Here is a 6,000-nt window from a genome sequence, read left to right as displayed (position 1 = left end):
CGCACTGCCCGCGCGAACGTTCCGCCCTGAAATCAACGGCCCCGCGGCAACGGGAAGCCCCGCCCTAAGGGGCGTGGCCAGACGCGTCCCGCCCCCAAGAGAAGCTACGATTGGACCCACGGACTGTGCTGTCGTGTCCACGAGGAGCCTGGTCTTAAGAGACTGACGGGCTCGCGGCCAGGGTTCCCAGCGCTGATTTATGTCCTCAGTTTCCCCATCTGCACGCCTGGACAGCCCCGCGGAAACGCAGAAGGCGTTGAGCTCGGTCGGAACCACCCTTGGGCAACCACTTCCAGCCGGGCTCACTTCATCTACCTCAAGCCACAGGCTGTGCTGCCTGTGCCCTTCCCCAGCCTAGCATGCTTCACGTCCTCCCCGCAGTGACCGGCTACCTTACCACGTGTCAGAGCAGTCGTCTGGCCCTTCCGTTGTGCCTCGGGATCCCTCTTGGACACGTCTAGCTTAGGCTTAGATCCAGGGACTTCTGAGCATATGTGCCCAGGTTCAGCACCCGTCAATCGGGTGAACTCAGTGCCCACCCTGAACGGTGGAGAGTACACGTGGGTGGGCTCTGCGCTGGAGCACTCAGTCTGAGGACCTTTAAGAGTCAGTGATACCTCTCCTTTCTCTAAATAAGGCTGGGATGGATCAAAGCCTATTTCCTCTTCCTCATCTTCCCAGGTCGGCCTGCCCGGGCAAGTTATTTGGACTTCCTCTACCTCTGGCTCCTTTTTTCTACATGGGTTTGCTGTAAGCATCCCTTCAGCCCCATAAGGAAAATGCATGTGTAATAAAACCTGGGTTTTTGTTCTTTTCTTTTTGAGACAGGGTTTTGTGTAGCTTTGGCTGTCCTGGAACTAGCGCTGTAGAACAGGCTGGCCTCAAGCTCACAGAGTTCCACCTACTCTGTGGGTGCTCTGATTAAAGGTATACAAAATCACTACCTGACCAGCTCAAAATTTGTGGCACCAGAGCCCAGAACAGTGGTTTGGGCACCTGAGTCTGGGTACCTACTGGGTAGCTGGCCTTTGAGAAAATGTTTTTTTCAGTCCTCAGGACATCTCTTGTAAGGATGGCACCACATTTACTGCAATTAACAGCAGAAGAGGAGGAAGCCCAGAGAAGTTGTATTAGCAATACCAACCATGCATTGGCTTCAAAGGTCTGGGCTTCCCACTGCTAGTCTGAACAATTTAAATGTGATGCAATTTAGTTCACAAGCTCCTGCTTCCATAAAGGGTCCTAAGACTTGAACCTGTGACACTGGAGAAGTTCCCGGGTTACAGGAAGGAAGTTGTTCAAGGAGACTGTAGGCTAGGAGCTGAGGAGTTAGAACCCACAGTACACCACCCACACACTGGATGTCCTCCAAGATCCCATGTGGCAGAGCCTCAGTAATCCCAGCTCTCCATCTAAGGTCAACACAGACTGGAAGTCTCTGCCCATTCAGCCAAGCAGCTTTACAAGGACAAACCCACAGGCGGGACAAAGGGGACACCTTAGAAACAATGCCCTCCTCTGTATCCAAGAGAGACAGATGAATACTTTCTACCCAGCCTGGCAGTACTAGGATCACCCTGACTTACAGGGGGAATCTCAGAAAACTGCTTTAATCCCTGACCACTGTGTTCATTCTGAGTAGATAATGTAGCGCCCGCCAGTGTGTTCCTGCAGTGCGTCGTTCAGGTAGGCTGAACAAATTCATGAATAGGTGTGTGCACAAAATATGTTTCATGGCATGAGTTCAACAGACCAGATTCCTTTCTTTGTTATACCAAAGGTGGCCTTGGAGGCAAGCAGCAGTGGCTACCCCAGGAGATGTCAGTCTGTTTGAAATGCAAGTGCCTGTGGAAGTCTGCGAGAGTAATGATTACAAAGCACAATAAACTCCCCTGTGACACCTCTTCCTTCACTCTCACAGCAACCCCGTGCAGTAAGGATTGTGACTTTTTTTTTTCCCCACAGATTCAGAAAACAGAGTGAGGGCTGGGGAGATGTCTCCTGGTAAGTAAAACATTTGCCACGCAGTCATGACAACCTGAGTCTGAATCCCCAGAACCCACCTAAAAGTCAGGCATGGCGGCACATCCACAGTAAGATGAGAGGCAAAGACCCGAGGAATCCCAGAAGCTCCAAGGCCAGCGAGTCTGGCGCATGACAACTTAAGATGGACCCTGTCCCAAACCCACACAGAAGTTTGTCCTCAGATCTCCATAGTAATGCCATGGCGTGCATGTGCTCATACACATAAATGCGCACGCGCGCGCACGCGCACGCACACACACACACACACACACACACACACATGCGCACACACACGGACTTAACTGGTCAGTCAAGCTGCTTCAGTGTGCTGCTGTCTGGTTTGCTACAGAAAGAACTTTGCACAAAAGGAAAGAACTGCTAGACTCAGTGAGAAACGCTAGGGTGGTAGAAAAGACACAACAAGGTGTCCCATGACATCATATTGTCACCCCCTCACACCCACACATGCCCACCAGAGATGAAGCTAATGCTTTATTTATTTATTTATTTTTGGTTTTTCAAACAGGGTTTCTCTGTATAGCCCTGGCTGTCCTGGAACTCACTTTGTAGACCAGGCTGGCCTTGAACTCAAATCTGCCTGCCTCTGCCTCTGCCTCCCGAGTGCTGGGATTAAAGGCCTGTGTTGCGTTCGGCCAGCGGCTCACATGCCTGGGTTCTAGTCTGGAAAGGCATCTTGGAAACCTGGAAGAGAAGAGGGGGACTAAGCGGCGCGCGCGCGCGCGCGCGCGCGAGAGAGAGAGAGAGAGAGAGAGAGAGAGAGAGAGAGAGAGAGAGAGAGAGAGAGAGGAAACCAAGACAGTCAGTCTGATCAAGGTTCAATTTTACTATTTCTGACACTCAGTTATGAAGCAGGGGAAGGGGCCTGATTCCCGCCAAATCATCTTGGAGTAAGGTTGCAGGTGAACACGTGATAGCTCCAGAATAGCTAGGTGGCAGGCAGCGGCAGTGGGAGTGGCAGGACGATAGGGCGGCAAGCTCTGCCCCGATGCTCTCTAACACTGAAACCTGAGCAAACAGGCTGGGGAGGGGAGGTTACAGGCCTGCACCACCACTGCCGGGCTGAAGCTGGTGATTTATTATAAGATTGGAATGCCTCCAGCAAACAGGCCCTGCATCAGTGTACAGGCGGGGCAAACAACAGATCTTGAGTCACTACCGCAGCCTATATAGATACCAAGCACTATAGCCACTTGCAGGTGTCATCGTGCATGCAAGCCATAAACACTAAAGACAGAGGAACCAACAAAGTGCTTTGGACCCTCACTCTGCTCCACACACACACCCAAAGTCAGTTTCCTGCCGAAGTCGTCCAGGTTTCCCTGCCTCTGAGCAGAAAGGATGATGCAAGATGACTTTGCCGGTAGGGCTGTTTGGAAGAACCTCTGTAACCCACTTCACCCTGAATGGCTGTGCCTGCCTCACCTTTACTTCATACAGGGCCTCCTCACTGCTGACCTGAAACTTTGCAGCAGGCTGCTCTGAGACCCTCCTCTCCCAGGTCTGCTGTACCCCCAAGAGCTATGAAATAGTTGGGGGCAGCTAGGCACTGAATAAGTATTCACGTGCCCACTGTGCTAGGAGCTCAGGACACAACAGAAAAACCATACTTGCCCTTTGTCGAAATGACTGTTTAGCCAAGGAAAAATGACTGTCAACGGGAGTGGTGGGGCCAATAAGACCAGGGAGAAAAAAAAGAAATCACATAGGAGAAAGACTTAGACTATCAGAACCTTGGAACGTGTATGTCTGACCAAGGACCTGATCTAAAATATATAAAGAACTCTCACAGTTTAATAATAAGGAGGTAAAGGGTCCAATTTTTTAAAAACCTTCAGACTTTATTTGTAAAAGCAAACTGGGGGGCTGGTGAGATGGCTCAGTGGGTAAGAGCACCCGACTGCTCTTCCAAAGGTCAGGAGTTCAAATCCCAGCAACCACATGGTGGCTCACAACCATCCGTAACAAGATCTGACTCCCTCTTCTGGAGTGTCTGAAGACAGCTACAGTGTACTTACATATAATAAATAAATAAATCTTTAGCCGGGCGTGGTGGCGCACGCCTTTAATCCCAGCACTCGGGAGGCAGAGGCAGGCGGATTTCTGAGTTCGAGGCCAGCCTGGTCTACAAAGTGAGTGCCAGGACAGCCAGGGCTACACAGAGAAACCCTGTCTCGAAAAACCAAAAAAAAAAAAAAAAAAGCAAACTGAAACTAATCAAGAAGGCTGCTACTCACTTTGAATATGCAAAGCCCTCCAGCAACCCACAGCAGTGAAAGATTTAAGAAATGCACTTTAGTAAATATTTGAACACAGGCTTCTCCAAAGACTTGGAGATGGCACTCGGGCACCTGGAAGAGTTCTCTGTGTTGTTATCCATGAGGGAAATGCAAATCAAAACCACTCAGAGATACAACTACACACTAGAACGTTCAGAATTAAAGTCATGTGGAGACAGTGGTAGGAGGACTGGAATCCTACCCCACTTCTGGAGGGAATGGGCAGAGCTTCAGCTACTGCACACCCAATACGAGGCTAAAGTGAAAAATAGTCATCACATCAAGTGCTGGTGAAGATGCAGAGAACTGGGCTGCCTCAATACATTAGCTCACTTTGCATCTCATCAACATGAGGAGTCCCAGAGCTAGGGTCTCTAGTGAAGAGAGGTATTTGGCTGGGGAAGGTGGTACACACACTTTTAAACTCCAGCACTCAGGAGGCAGAGGCAAGTAGATCTCTGTGAATCAACCAATTGGATTCTAGGCCAAGCAAAGCAACACAGAGAGACCCATGACTGTCTTCTCTGAGCACACACATGGTACCCAGACATACATGCTGTCAGTTCCTAGAACCCCTGCATTCCCGAGTTCAGATGGCTAACCCAAGCCAAGTGAGAGCCCTGCTGTGAAGCAAGCATGCCAGGTGGAACACAGCTCCACAGCCTGAGACCTCATCGGAACCTGCCACAAGAGAGGCTATCACTAAAACTTCCAGGAGGATGGGGTTGCAGGGTTTTGGAGCAGTGGGTTCCAAACCTCTACCGGCCCCTCTCCCAGGACAGCAGCAGCATCCTGCCAAGAGTGGATGGTGGGGAATGCCAGTCCACGGGACTTGTGTGGCAGTCTGCCAGGGTGGCAGATCTCCAGGGGAGAATGCCCTGAAGTGCCATAAAATGCAAATGCTTAGTTGCTGTTGAGAGGACAGAGTCTGACGGAAGGCCAGAGTGGCAATGGATGGGCCATACTTGTGGCTCTGCAGCAGCTGGCTTTCCAAGTATAGGAGAAGATAAGGAAAGAAAAGCTGCAGTGGAAAGACTTAGGGCCTCTCAGAAGTAGCCTCCAATGCATTGCTGGTCAGCTGATGACTGTCACCATACCAGTCACCACCATGACTGGCACTTCATATCTGGACTCTATAACAATGGATCAACCAAACGTGGATCAAAAAGATTCAGAGAAAGCTGGAAAGACAGCTTGGTGGATAAAGTGCTCACTGTGCAAGCATAAAGACCTGAGTTCAAATCCCCAACTCACTTCCAAAAGCGAGTTGTGGCTGTGCATGTCTATAACTCCAGACTGGACTGGAGAACAGAGATACAAGGATCACAGGGCTTCCAGGGCCAGCCAATCTAGTTGAAGCAGTGAGTTCCAGGGTCAGTGGCAGATCCTCTCAAAAAGTAAGGTAAGAGGCCCAGTGTGGTGGTACACACCATTAATCCCAGCACTTGGGAGGCAGAGGCAGGTGGGTGTCTGTGAGTTTGAAGTCAGCCTGATCTACAGTTTCAGACCAGCCAGAGCTATACAGTGAGACCCTGTCTCAAAAAGAAAAAAGAAAGGAAAAAAAAATCCATGTATGGTGGTACACATCTTTAATCTCACCACTTGAGAGACAGAAGCAGGCAGATCTTTGTGGCCAGCCTGGTCTACAGAGCAATTTTCTGGACAGGCAGAAGGGTTT

Source organism: Mus caroli, chromosome 15 (assembly GCF_900094665.2).
Source record: "Mus caroli chromosome 15, CAROLI_EIJ_v1.1, whole genome shotgun sequence".
Lineage (NCBI taxonomy): Eukaryota > Metazoa > Chordata > Mammalia > Rodentia > Muridae > Mus > Mus caroli.
Note: the sequence above shows the minus strand (reverse complement) of the source record.